The 15216-nt window shown below is 42.4% G+C and overlaps 1 protein-coding gene and 1 pseudogene across 1 annotated transcript in view; one reads left to right on the plus strand and one right to left on the minus strand.

Annotated features, from left to right (window-relative positions):
- Nucleotides 1-15216, plus strand: part of PDE1C (phosphodiesterase 1C) — a 708660-nt gene that overhangs the window by 54255 nt on the left and 639189 nt on the right. The window lies entirely within an intron of this gene.
- On the minus strand, nucleotides 3590-7964 carry LOC143678722 (ribosomal L1 domain-containing protein 1 pseudogene; annotated as a pseudogene).

Consider the following 15216-nt stretch of genomic DNA (forward strand, 5'->3'; position numbering starts at 1 on the left):
GAATAAGAGAGAAATGAGTCAAGGGTGATGCTGATGTTTTTGGCCTGAGCAGCTAGAATGATGGAGTTGCCTTTTTGACATGAAAAGACTGGGGGATGGTGTTGAGGGAAAGAGAGTCTTTCTGCTTAGGACACTTGAAACTTGAGATGCCCTTGAGACATTTAATTGGGGTTGCCAGGAAAACTGTTAAGGGACAGTAACAGTTTTGGAAGAGGGTGTAAAACTGGGCATCCTTATCATGAATGTGGCAGGTAGCAGTGCAAGAATGGCAAGGCAACCTGGGGGGAAGTGAGTGCAGATAGAGAAGAAAAGACTTCCAAGGACTTACCTGAAACACCTCAATGTTTAGACCTTAGAAAGATGAGTAAGATACAGCAAAGGTGACTGGGAAAGAGTAGCCAGTGAGGTGGGAGGAAATCAGGAGGTGGTGTAGGATAGCCATTTGAGGTGCCAGAAGGGGGCAGTGACTGAAGGTGTCACGGGTTGCCAGACAGAGGCTCAGTAGGTGAGAATGGGGACTGGACCATTGACTTGGGACTCCAAGGCCACGGCTGATCTTGATAGGGGCAGTGCCCATGGAGGGGTGGGGCTGGAAGCCTGATGAAGGTGGGTTAAGAGGGGATGGGAGAGAGGAAGGAGAGGAAGTGATTATAGACAGTCACTCAGGAGTTTTGCTATAAAAGGGAGCAGAGAAATGGAACAGTATCTGCAAGAGTTTGTGCACTCAAGTTGAGTTTTTTTTTTTTTTAAATGATGGAAGAAATAACAAATTTGTGTGCTGACAGGAATGATCCAGCAGAGAGAAAGAAAACTGATAATGTATTTGCAGGAGCCAAGTCCTTGAGTGGTCAACAGGGGATGAATTTGAGTGCCCTGTGGGAGTTTCCTGGCCTTAAATAGCAATTCACACGCAGCCCTGGACGCTGAAAGGATGTTTCCTGGGAGAAGGGGCAGCCGTGGCATAGTTAGTCCTACAGAGAATATTATCAGACTCATTTTGGGGACCAACCGATGCTACGTTCTTTTTATTGCTTCAGATATCTGGACTGAGAAGGGCAGCGAATTTGATGAACTTATTACCAGAAACCAGACAGGGCAGCACTAATAGCACTGTAAGAAATTCTTGGCTTCCAAATTATGCAGTTATCCATGAACAGCTCAATTAATGCTTTCAGGCAGCAGCAGTTTGTCAGCTGTGCTTGCATTAAAAAGAGCCAGTGAGAAATCCTCAGGAACATTAATGAGATGAAAGTCCACTACTGGGCTTTTTTTTTTTTTATTATTAACGGAAAGAAAGAAAAAAAAAAGAAATAAACACAACATTTAGAAATCATACCATTCTACATATGCACTCAGTAATTCTTAACATCCTCACATAGATGCATGATCATCGTTTCTTAGTACATTTGCATTGGTTTAGAGGAACTAGCAACACAACAGAAAAAGATATAAAATGTTAATATAGAGAAAAGAAATAAAAGTAGTAATAATAGTAAAAAACAAAAAAAACCCTATAGCTCAGATGCAGCTTCATTCAGTGTTTTAACATGATTACTTTACAATTAGGTATTATTGTGCTGTCCATTTTTGAGTTTTTGTATCTAGTCCTGTTGCACAGTCTGTATCCCTTCAGCTTCAATTACCCATTATCTTACCCTGTTTCTAACTCCTGCTAGACTCTGTTACCAATGACATGTTTCAAGTTTATTCTCGAATGTCCGTTCACATCAGTGGGACCATACAGTATTTGTCCTTTAGTTTTTGGCTGGACTACTGGGCTTTTTTTTTTTTTTTTTTTTTTTTTTTTTTAAAGGAAAGACAGAGAGAAGGAAGGAAGGAAGGAAGAAAGGGAAACATCTTTAAACGTTTTCTTGTTTTTTATTGTATTCTGTTTCTCCGTTTTTGTTACATGGGCTGGGGCCGGGAATCGAACCGAGGTCCTCCGGCATAGCAGGCAAGCACTTTGCCCGCTGAGCCACCGCGGCCCGCCCACTACTGGGCTTTTAAGAGATTTTCTAGGCAACTCTTGTGAGGGTGGAATGTTGGGCCATTTCATTTCAGAGTCGCTGGGGATTGACAATCTGAGAGGATGGCCCTCCAAATAACAGATAACTCTTTGACTTTTGGGCAGTGATCTTATGTTTTCATTCCTTTTCTGGGAATATTGAGTGGCTGAAGGAAGTCTTTGTTTGCCAGCCCTAAACATGTTTTATAACCTTGCAAGCAGGCTGATATAACTTGTGGCATTATCCCCAACCAGGATATTTGAGGAGGCTGCTGCTGAGAGCATCTCCCTGGTTTTTGACATTGCTTCTGTTTTCTATTTCTTTCTGAGAGCCCAGGCTTCCTTCTTTGTCACTTCAGTTTGCAGTCAGTGTTTGCTTTTGGTTGTGTCTCTGACCCTGGGGACTGCTCAATTCCTACAGCCAAGGAATCTCCACCTGTGGTTTTCTAACCGTGCACTATTTCCTGGGCCTCAGTCTTCCTTCCTGTACACCTTGCCCAGTAGGGCTGCCTGATTTTAGGGGCTCCCAGCCCCATGTTCTGCCTGTAGGCAGATGGTGCCCAAGTACCTACTTGAGCCTGAAGAAGCTCCACCTGGCTGACAGGACCAGCCTTATTCTTTTGCTGTGTGCTGAGACCCTATTCTGGGTAAGGCCTGAGCTAGGCAATGGGGATTCAGAAATGTATAAACTCAAGGGACTCAGTGCAGTGGAGAGACAAACCACAGAAAGCAGTGAGAGTGCAAAAACCTTCCTCCAGGGAACTGCACTTCCCTGGGGCTGTAGGTGAAGTGAGGTGGCGATGACGCTGGAGAGATGGGCAGGCTCAGAGAGGGTGTTGAATGTTACAGTAAGGAGTTTAGACTTCATACTAAGGGCAATGGGGAGCCACTGAAAGTTCAAGAAGATTAAGTGGTGGGCAGATTTGTATTTTAGAAGTGTTTCTCTGGCTGCTGCTTTTAAGGAGCATGGTTTGGAGGAGGCAGGAAGATGGATGTGTGAGGAGGCTTTTCATGCCTGCATCTGCCCGAGCTAGGGAGGTGGCAGGAGTGATGGCAGGGTGTGGATGGATGGACACCAAAGAGAGTAAATGCATTCAGTTGGTAGGACTCCTAACTTGGAAGAGAATGTGCAAACTGGATCCCTTTTGGCCCACACAACTGTGTGGGGTTAGCCATGGTGTGACTTTAAATACTGCTTCTCTCTTCCAAGAAACTGTCTTCTCTTGCCAGATTTGGGTTGCACCTTTGTACACCCCAAATCACAATCCCAGTTCTCTGGGAAGTTGAGACAAAACAGACAATGAAGGAAACTTGTGTGCCATTTCCAGCCTTTCTTCCTCTACAGCTGTTTTTTGTTTGTTTGTTTGTTTTGTTTTTCAATTAAAAAACAAATTTTGGGCAGGCCACGGTGGCTCAGCAGGCAGAGTTCTCGCCTGCCATGCCAGAGACCCGGGTTTGATTCCTGGTACCTGCCCAGGCAAACAAATAAACAGCAACAACAAAAACATGTCTTTACTTCATATCATTGGTTTCTACCCTCAGGAACACACCTCAGAATTACCTGTGAAGGTTTTTAGGAATATTTTAAGTCCAGGCCTCCCTCCTGGGGGAGGGTGTAACAGGGTCAGGACTTGGTACTTTTAAAAAGCTCTTCAGATAGCTCTGATGTTTCTCAACAGTCAAGTTGCTGATTTTAGGTTGACTGGGACACTTTGGGTTTGGGGACCATTGCTTGAGGGTCTGAGGTGTTTTTCTGGCAGATTTACTAGGAGTAGCAACGAACTTGACCTCTGGCTTTTTGGGGGTCTGTTTTAGGTTTTTTTTCCCCAGTGAAGAGTTGATTTATTTCTCTCTCTTCTTTGATTCTTGGCTTCTTTCCTTGGCCTTTACCTGGAGTCTCTGGCTTTGCAGCTCTGGGAGGCTTCAAAGCTGAAGGGACCGTTCTCTTCTTCCCTAGAGGTGTGTAGGGCCAGGACTCTTTTCCGGAAATCTCTTTATTGAGGCACATTTTGCAACTCTACGATTTCTTTAGCAGGCGTTTTTGTCCATTGGAACCCTGAGTGGAATCTCCTCCGCAGGTCCATCTTCCACTTTCAATGCGGCTTTCACCCTGCTTGGCACCTGCTTCTCAGGTCCTGGGGTGTTCCCCTTCAGGGAGCCAGGGCCCTTCACTGGAGCACCACTGACTTCAGGAGGTACTTGACCTTTAGTAAGGACTCGGTTTTTTCTTTTTCTTCTCTTCTCCTTCTTTAATTCAAGCTTTTCTCTTCCTTTTTTTAGGTTTTCTTTGCCTCTTTTTTCTTCTGATCAGGAAGGCGTATTTCTTTAGCATCATCCCAACTTCTCTTAAATGAAGAAAAGATCGAAAGAGCAACTGATTTCTCAGGTTTCAGGTATAAGGGGTTCGTTCGCACTCTCCTACTTCTCTGGCAATTTTTCTGATAGTCCTTCTGCAATAGCAACAACATTTTGAATGATCTGCTGTAAGTTCATTCCAGAGTGACCAATGTGTTTAGTACTGCAGGAACCAGTTTTAGAAATGTTTAAGACCGTTCCACCCATAGATTCATTGATCTCTTTTGAGACATCGTTGGCCAAGAGATTTACAGATACTGGAACTTTCTTTCTGATATAGAAATGTTTCCCTATAATGGAGGGTAAAAGAGGCCTAATTCTTTCATCATTAAGGAAGAAGTCAAAACTACCCAAGAAGTGAAGCTTGGCTTCATAGGGTTTATAATCCTTTTTTAAAGTTAGGAGAGGGATAATCTGAGAAATCATTTTAGTTTTATGCTTGTTTAAAGACTCCTGTCTTTTCAGTAGTTAAATAGGGCTCCTCCTTGGTGAATAAACAGACTTCTGCTAAAGCTGACCAAATATTATAAGGCAAAGACAATCTGACCCTCAGTTCTTTATTTCGAATTTTCTGTAATACCGTCATAAAGAAACCATTTTCTCTCTCACTCAAAAGTAAGTCATTAGCATTTTTCTTGGACTTGGAATTTTCCAACAGAGCTCCCACCACCTTTCTAATCTGCATTTTTTTCACCAGCAACTGCCACTCGGATGCGGTAGGAGTCTCTGGAGTTGGCGTTGAGGCTGAGGTCCTCCACGGCACTCTTGCCTCTTGCAGACTTGCGTGCAGAGTCATGGAAACTCTTTTCCTCTGCAGCTGTTTTGTTTTGACTGATGAGAGGCAGTAGAATAGACTGGTGGAGAGCATGGACTTTGTAATTGGATGCCCTGGGTTTGATTCCTAGCTCTACCTATTTACCAGCAACTCTGGACAAGTTAGTTAACCTCTCTCTGCCTCAGTTTCCCGTCAATAAAATGAAGATGATAATAATAATTTATATCTTAGTGTTATTGAAAAGATTAAAAGTGTTTAGAATGGGGCTTGGCCATAGTACGACCAAATATTTCTTAGCTATTATTATTCATGACTTGCAACATTTAAGGATGGCAGGGGGCAGCAGTGAAGTGCTTTTCACTGGCAAGACCAAAATGGTTCTTCCTACCTGGGGTACCAAAAAGACAATGATGGCGGCCCATAGACTCTTTTAAAGGGGTCTGTAGAAAGTACACATTTATCCAAGACAAGTATTGTGGTTATAATGGTGGCATGAGCAAAGTGCATTGGGAAATCAGAGTCATCCATATAGCCTTTGGTTTAGAGAAGTGGAGGAGGAGGGAGGGAAGTTAGTTATGTTCCTCTGATTCCTTCCCAGAGACCTGGACTTGCACACTTGTGACTAATTGGGTCAACTCTGGGCAGCTTTTGATGCCTGATTCCACTTTGCTCAGTTATTGAATGTCCTTGGGCCATTGACCAATTATTTCCCTGTTTCATTCTCTAGATTGGGGGACAGAAAGGTAGGGGAAGGAGATAGCTACATCAGAATTCTTGCCCGCGCCTATGGGGGGTGGGTAAGAGGGGTGCCCCATGGATGTGTGTGTGTGACAAAGTATTGTCAGAAGGGAGAATCATCATATTTTTATGTTTATTCAATGGCACATGGGCTTAGAAAACTAGAGCTAATGTTGATTTAGATTTAGTCCATCAGATTGGATGCCAGTGAGGAAGCTCCTTGGAAAAGAAAGAGAAGGCCTGGAGATCGGGGGAGAGAGAAGTCCTTTGCATGGCAGATCTACAAATAGCAGCAGCCATCTTCCCTGGGGGAGCAGGGTTCTTATGCCTAACGACCCCGCCTGACCCTCCCAGCAACCACTGTGGGCAGGGCAGGGCAGGTACAGAAGAGCTGCATTTTATGAGAATTTGAATGATGTGAATTTGAAAAACCATGGTATAAAATATTAATAAAATCTTACTTTAGGCCTCAAATTAATATGAATCCTTCCAAGTGTAAAACTCCATTAACAATCACATTATTTCAGAGCTGGTTGGCAGAGGGAATAGCAAATTATGTTTATGCTGATGCCCATGGCTGCGTGGTTCAGCTGGTAAACAGAACTACCCCCCTCTATTTGTTAGGATTGGTTTTGAATTATTCAAGGATTATATTATACCAAGTCTTCAAAAATGCATCCCTCACATCAAAAGCAACTGACCTGTATTATCGTGGTCTGAATCTGACAAATAGGAAAGAGCCTCAGGGAGGTTGTGACTGGCCCAGGCCACGAAACTGCTTGCAGCAGAGCTGGGGCTGGAAGCCCAGTGGTGTGACCCCGAAGGCCAGGCCTTTTCTGAAAACAACACCCTACATCAGGGGTTCTCAACCTTAGCACTGGGCAGGGTGGCTCTGTGTTGTGGGGTCTGTCCTGTGCATTAGAGGTGTTTAGCAGCATCCCTGGCCTTTACCCACTGGATGCCAGTAGCACCGCTTCTCAACTGTGAAAACCAAACACATCTCTAGACATTACCAAATGTCTGCCTAGGGGGCAAAATTGCTCCCTGTTGGGAATTGCTGCCCTATTACATGCCTCAAAGGGTTCTAGCCTGCTCTATTAAAATAGCTTCAGTTTGCCCTTCAGGTGCACTGATCCCATCTCCACCCCGTCGTCTTCCCTGAACTCTGGACTATAAGATTGTATCAATGGATTTTGTGTCCTCTTACCAAGGCCACTTGGGGATGGCAGAATGCTTTAACTGAAGGTCTCTACTCCTCTCAAAGGCAGCTGACTCCACACAGGCCTCTTCCTGGTACCCCTTCCCACCCAGACGTTGTGAGCCTAGGGAAGCTAACAATTTGCTGCTACTAGTCCTGGGCACTGCATGAATCTTTGGAGTCTTCTTCACCTACAATTTTATAAACAGGGCTTTTCTGAGAACAACCCTATAGCAGGATGTTGAACTTTCCTCAAATGATCCTCTTTACTATCTGTTCCTTATAGGACTCAAGGGATATAGGGAATCTAGGCAAACTGGCTTCTGGGATCTTGGTGGTGCTTGCCCTGTAGCAGGGGTGATTGTCACTCCCAGTTTTGCCTTGCCTGGTCTGGGCACAATGGAAGTGAAAACTGGTTCTGCTTTCTTCTGAAGACTGATGAACAAGGAAGTTCATGTGATGTCAGGAATTCAAAACAATTTCTATTTTGGTCAAAACCTTAGATAATGTTTACCTTTTGAACATCTGTTCTCGTTACTATTTCTGCATCCAGAAAGTAACCCAAACTTAGTGGCTTAAAAGAACCACGGTTTTATGATTCAGTAGGTTAGGAATTGGGACAGACAGTGGGCATGGTTTGTCTGTGCTCTGTGATGGCTGGGCCTCATCAGGGAAGACTCTTGGCTGGGAACTGTAACTCTCGGGGGTCATTCTTGCACGTCTTAAACCTGGGCTGGGTTGACTGAAGAGTTGGGCTGCCTCTCCTGTGACTTGGCTTCCTCATAGCACAGGAGCCTCAGGGTGGCCAAGCTTCTCACATGGTAGCTCAGGACACCAAGTATGAGTATTCCAATAGACAAACCATTAAAGCCATGTAGCGTCACTTCTACCATATTCTGTTGGTTGAAAAAGACACAAGGATTCACAGGGAGGGGCCATAAACCTCATTTTGTCATGGAAGGAGTGTCAAAGAATTTTTTGACAATTTTAAACAGCTTTACTGAGATAATAAAATTCACATACCATACAGTTCACCCCTTTAAAATGTACAATTCAGTGATTATTAGTGTATTCAAGAATTGTGCCACCGTCACCACAATCAATGATAGAACACTTTCATCACCTCAACAGGAAACCTTGTATCCACCAGGAGTCACTCTTCATTTCCTCCCAATCCTCTCCTCCCCTGCACTAGGCAACCACAAATCTACTTTCTGTCACTATAGATTTCCCTATTCTGGATATTTCATATAAATAAAATCACACAATATATGGCCTTTTGTGATTGGCTTCTTTCACAGCCTATTTTCAAGTTTTGTCCCTGTTGTTTTGTGTGTCCTAACGTCCTTCTTTTTAATGGCTAAATAATATTCTATTGCATGTATTCAGCACATTTTATTTATTCTTTCATCAGTAGATGGGCATTGAGTTGTTTTCACTTTGGAGCTCTTATGAACAGGGCTTCTGTGAACATTCGCTTACAAGTTTTTATGTGGATGTACGTTTTCAATTCTCTTGGGTATATAACTGGAGGTGGAATTGCTGTGTCACATAGTAACTCTATATTTAACCTTTGAGGAACTGCAGACTGTTTTCCAAAGCAGCTATACAATTTTACATTCCCACCAGCCATTTATGAGAGTTCCAATTCTCCACATTCTTACCAACTCTTGGTAGTATGTCTTTATTATAGCCATCCTAATGGGTATGAAGTGTGATCTCATTGTAATTTTGATTTTCATTCTCTGATGGCTAATGGTATTGAGTGCCTTGTCGTTTGCTTACTGTCCATTTGTATATCTTCTTTGAAGAAATGTCCATTCAGATTCTTTGCCCTTTTTAAAAAATTGGTTTGTCTTTTTCATCTTTGAGGTTCAAGTGTTCTTTATATATTCCAGATATGTGTCCTTTATCAGATATATGGTTTACAAATATTTTATCCCATTATGTAGGTTGTTTTTACTTTCTTGTTGGTATTCTTTGAGGCATGAAAGTTTTTAATTTTGGTAAGTCTAATTCTTCTACACTTTATTTTACCTTTTTTTTTTTTTTGGTGGGGAGTGGGGTGTATGAGACCTGAATCCAGGTCACCTGTGTGGTAGGTGAGCAGTCTGTCACTGAACCACCCATGAACCCTTTTGTTTTCTTTTGTGGCTTGTGTATAGTATGATATTTAAGAAGGCTTTGTCTACCAAAGGTCATGAAGATTTACTCCTATATTTTCTTTTAAGAGTTTCCATAGTTTGAACCCTTACATTTAAGTCTATGCTCAATTTTGAGTTAATTTTTGTATATGGTTTGAGGAAGGGGTCCAACTTCATTCACTTGCATGTGAATGTCTAGTTGTCCCAGAACCATTTGTTGGAAACCATTTGCTTTCCCATTGAATTGTCTTGGCGTCTGTTTTACTTTGCTAAACTGCTCAGAGCAGATATCATAAAATGGATTGGATTTTCGCAGTGGGAATTTAGTAGCTTACAAGTTTTACGTTTTGGGGCCGTGAAAAATGTCCAAATCAAGACTTCATCAAGATGATGCTTTCTTCCAGAAGACCAGCTTCTGGTGATCCTGGATTCCTCTGTCACATGACAAGACACATGGTGGTGTCTGCTGGTCTATCCCTTCTCTTCTGGGTTTTATGCCTTTCAGCTTCTTGCTTCCATGGTGTGCCGGTTTGAATCTCTGATGTACCCCAGAAAAGCATGTCCTTTTATTCTCATTCAATATTGCCGGGTGGAAATTTGATTAAATTATCTCCATGGAGATGGGACTCACCCAACTCTGGGTATTAACCACAATTCAAGGGAGATGTGACTCCACCTATTAGCTTACTGGAATCCTTTAAAAGAAGAAACATTTTTTTGGAAAGAGAAGCAGAGCCATGGAAAAGCCACGAGAACCACAGAGCCCATGCAGCCAGAGACCCTGAGAGATGAAGAAGGAGTATGCACCCGGGGAGCTTCATGAAGCAAGAAGCCTGGAAAGAAAGCTAGCAGATGCTGCTATATTTGCCATCTGACTTTCCAGTAGAGAGAGAAAAACCCTGAATGTCATCGGCCTTTCTTAAACCAAGGTATCTTTCCCTGGATGCCTTAGTTTGTACATTTCTACAGTCTTGTTTTAATTTGCAGATCCTCATGGCTTTAGAACTGTAAAGTTGCAACTTAATAAATTCCCCCTTTTAAAAACTGTTCTGTTTCTGATATATTGCATTCCGGCAGCTTTCAAACTACAGCACATGGTTTTCTCTTTCTGTGTCTGAATTTCATTCTCTTATTAAGGACTCCAGTAAGAGGATTACATCCTACCCTGAATGAGGTGGATTACACTTAACTTACTTAAGCAGCCTCACCAAAAATCTTACTCACAATGTGTTAACACATACAAGAATAGATTAACTATAAGAGCATACTTTTCTGGGGGTATGTGCAGCTTCAAACCACCACAGCACGCTTGTGAACAAAATCAACTGACAATAGATGTATGGGTTTGTTTTAGACTTTCAGTTCTGTTGCATTGATTTATATGTCAATCCTTGTTCCAGTACCACACTTTTTTGATTACTATAGCTTTTTAGTAAGTTTTACAATTGGGAAGTTGTGAGTCCTCCAACTATGTTCTTTTTCAAGACTATTTTGACTATTCTGAGTCCTTTGTATTTCCATATATTTAGTATCAGCTTGTCAGTTTCTGCAAAAAAGCCACCTGGGAGTTTGAGTGGGATTGTGTTGATAGAGGAGTATTGCTATATTAACAGTATTAAGTCTTCCAACCCATGAACATGAGATGCCTTTTCATTATGTGGGTCTTCTTTAATGTCTTTTAGCAATGTTTTGTAGTTTTGAGGTATGAGTTTTGCATTTCATTAAATTTATCCTTAAGTATTTTTTGTTCTTTTCTGTACCATATTAAATGAAATTGTTTTCCTAATTTTGCAGCCATTGTTTTTTAAACCATCCATCCATGCCATTCATTCAGTGAATGCTGACTGAGTATGCACAGTAGCCAGGGACTCAATAAACACTGGGAATACAATGGGTAACAAAAGCTGACATAGTACCTGATCTCCTGGAGATACAAACTAGGGGGAGAAACAGGCATTAATCAAAGAATGATTCACATAAATTGTTATTATTCATGAACTGAAAAGTGCTATGAAGGAAACTCTTAGGTGCTATGAGAGCCTGTATCCCAGGGACCAGACCTGGCCTGGGGTATCTGGAAAGTGATATTGGAGTGGAGGTTGGAAGGACGTGTAGTGGTTAGGTAGGCAAAGGCAAGGGATGCTGGGAGGTGGGTAGTCAGAGGATAGGGTTCAAGGCAGAGGAAACAGCAACAACAAAGGAGCTCTGCAAGGAGGAAGTGAAGTAAGGTCCATGTAGCTGGAATGTAGAGATTAGGGAGATGGTGTGCGCGATGTGAGATGAGGCAGGAGGGGCTAGACTACATGGTGCCTGGCAGGCCAAGTTAAAGAGGTATGGGTGCTGAATCCCAGATGTCACTTATAAGCTGTACAACCTTGAGCAAGGTATTTACCCTTTATGTGCCTCAATTTCCTCATTTATAATGTGGGGACAGTAATAGCATTTAACTAATGGGGTCATTATGAGAAATAACTGATTTAGTCCATGTAAAACATGTAGAACACTACCTGGGACAGAGATAGGATCAGTAAATCCTGACATTACAGGTATTGTCAATCCTCAGAGAAATAGATTTTCAGCAGGGAAGCTGCTAATCTTGTCATAGGCAACTTTCAACTGGCAGCCAGGTGTGAACAGCAGCAGTTAATGGTAAAAAGATGAGTGTACATTTGTGTGCCATTTAGCTTACTAAAGAAAACATCTTAACCACTTTAGAAGTGGCTATTTACATGTAATTAATATGCCAATTTTGTATCATTTTGATCCATTTGTTAAAAGAAGAGTCCCAAATCCACTTTTTTTAAAATTAAAAAAACATTAGAAAAAGCCTAAGTCTTGACGAAATTATAATTATTGGTAATCTTTCTGTAAGTGTTGAAAAGCAATAAAAGTTCATTTCTTTAAAATTATTCTGTAATTCAGCATGGCTTTACAACCAGTTCAGATTAATTAGGTTTCACTTTGCTCTCTCTGGGTTATTCTGTATCCTAGGAAATATTCCGGGTTTTGGTATAACACTAGGCTCCACAGAAGACAGCACAGGACTGTGGTTAAGAATGCCTGAATTGGAATCCCAGCTGTGGTAGGCTGAATATATTCCCCAACTTGGACATATTTGAAATTTTAAGCTGTGCCCCTTCGGGTATGAACCTATTGTAAATAAGACCTTTTGCAGATGTTATTTTCAGCTAAAGATGTCATGACGTCTAATCATATCACTGGGGGCCTTATAAAGAGAAAGTCCCTTATAAAGAGAAACTAGGGAGAGAAAGGAGAAGACATGTAATGGGGAAGCCAAGGAACGAAGGATTGCTCACCAGCCTGAATGCAATAGAATCTGGGAGAAAACAAGCTTCGCAGCTTCGGAAATTGTGAGCCAATAAATTCATGTTGTTTAAGCCAAAACTAGTTTGTGGTATTTGTATCTGCAGCCTATCGAAACTAAAATACCAGCTCTGTTGGCTACTTGCTGAGTAGCCTCAGGCAAGTTATTTTAGCGCCTCTGTGCCTGTTTCTCATCTTTAAAGTGGGGATAATAATAAATTTACCTTGCAGGGTTAAATACATAATGGGATGAGCATACATTTTAGTCCCAGGATGTTCACTGATTATGCCTTTGATTCCAATGTAATTCACTCCTGAAAGTGTTCCTGGCTTAGATAATAAATTATACGGTCACTCTGTTTATAGAGAAAGTTGAATGGCACTTGGCACATAGTAAATGTTATATACACATTAGCTATCGTTATTATATCTTTGCCCATGAATGGGTTTGTTTCATAATTGGCTTCCTTCCCTTGTGCCCATCCCTGAGCACTTTCTTCTCCCAAAGGCAGCATGTTCTACCCTAAAGGCCTCATGCACATTGGCCATCCCCTGCTCACCAGGTACCACCTGTCCTAGTTTGATAGCTGCCCAAATGCAATATACTAGGAACAGAATGGCTTTTAAAAAGGGGGATGTAATAAGTTGCTAGTTTACAGTTCTAAGGCTGAGAAAATGTCCCAGTTAAAGCAAGTCTATAGAAATGTCCAATCAAAGGCATCCAGGGAAAGACACCTTGGTTCAAGAAGGCCGATGAAGTTCAGGGTTTCTCTCGCAAGTGAGAAGGCACATGGCAAACACAATCAGAGTTTCTCTCTCAGCTGGACATGGCAACATCTGCTAGTTTTCTCTCCTGGCTTCTGGTTTCATGAAGCTCCCTGGGAGGCATTTTCCTTCTTCATCTCCAAAGGTCCCTGGCTCATGGACTCTGTGCTTCGTGGTGCTGCAGCATTCTCTGCTCTCTCCAAATCTCTTTCTTTCTCCAAAATGTTTCCTCTTTTATAGGGCTCCAGAAACTAATCAAGACCTACCCACATGGGTGGAGACATGTCGTCATCTAATCCAGCTTCACAACCACTCTTCATTGGGTTATATCTCCAGAGAGATGATCCAATTTCAGATTCAAACATACAGTATTGAATAGGGATTATTCTGCCTTTACAAAATGGGATTTAGATTAAAACATGGCTTTTCTAGGGGGGCATACATCCTTTCAAACCAGCACACCACCTGACCACATACCAATTGCATTCGCATTCTTTTACCTTTGGGAATTAGCCTATTTGCTCAGAGTTCCTCTTCATTAAATGAGGATTTTGATTGATTAGGATGCTGTATTACCAGATCAGGAAGTATTGTGGGCTACTTGCTAGTTTCAGATGATTAAGTACCCAACTCCCCTCCTCCCCACCAAGGAGTGGAGGATGAACTAAATATATTATTAACTGTGTGGCCTAGAACATCCAAGCAGAATGAGGATGTGGAGAGATCCAAATGAGGGAGAAAATAGTGGGGATCCTTTCCTCTTGGTAAATGAAATTCTAAATCAAGTGACCAAAGCCATTGAGAGCGATATGGCTGAGATACAATCAATGCAGAGGCGGGTGTGCAAGGTTCCAGACTGACAATTCTAATAGAGTGGTATGCACAACACTAGGATACCCATTGAAGAAAGATATCCAGAGTTTCCCACATCTTTCTCCCCTTCTCTCTTATACACACACACACACACACACACACACACACACACACACACACACACACACATACCACCTCTATGACCTTGTACATGCTCTTCTCTCTGGTTAGGATGTCTTTTCTTATTTCTCCTTCCGGCCGGCTCCTACTTATCTTTTAATTTTGCTTGGACATCATCTTACCTTACCCCATAATCCTCCTACTGTCATGAGGCGCCCCTCCTCTGTGCTCCTGCCACTTCCCCTGCCACCTCTATTGTTGCCCTAATTCTGCTGTGTTGAAATTGCACGTTAACCTGCCAGTCTTCCAGAACAGTGAGCTTTTTATCCATCTTTGTAATTACAGAGTCTGGCACATAGCAGGCACTGTCAAGTGAAAGACTAAAGGAACTAAACCATTTCTAACTTCTTGTGGCAAAACAGCAGGCTTACTTATTTTTTCATCTAAGAAACATTTTTGAGTATCTCCATGGTGCAATGCCAAGGGAGTACTGTTTGAAAGGGGGACACATTTGTAAAGAAATGAGCATGGAGCACCACGATTAGAGGTATAAGAGGGAAATGGGCAAAGTGCCTGGAAAGCTTTGGGGAGAGAGAAGGGCGGGGTTCTTTCTGCCAAGGCTATTTAGGGAATGTGTCATCAGGGGCGTTTGAGGTGGTTGTTAAAGTAAGGGGGGGGGGTGTGTGTGGAGAGCTTGGAATTTCATCTAGGGGTAGAAGGGCAGAGGGCAGGATGAGAGAGGGGAATGCATGGCTGGCGTGTTTGGGGATCAAGGGGCAGTTATATGCAGGGTGTGGACAGAGATTCCTTCCTCAGGGATATGCAAGCTCTGCCTTTGCAGCCTGTGAGGGACTCCAAGTACAATCTAGAGGTAAAAATGGACTGGATGCCTGCTTTTACCATTATTCTACTATGAGAACCCGGACAATTACCTTTACCTCCATGTCTCAACCTAAGCAAAGCTGCAAATACAGGTACT

This window comes from Tamandua tetradactyla, chromosome 1, assembly GCF_023851605.1.
Source record: "Tamandua tetradactyla isolate mTamTet1 chromosome 1, mTamTet1.pri, whole genome shotgun sequence".
Taxonomy (NCBI): Eukaryota; Metazoa; Chordata; class Mammalia; order Pilosa; family Myrmecophagidae; genus Tamandua; species Tamandua tetradactyla.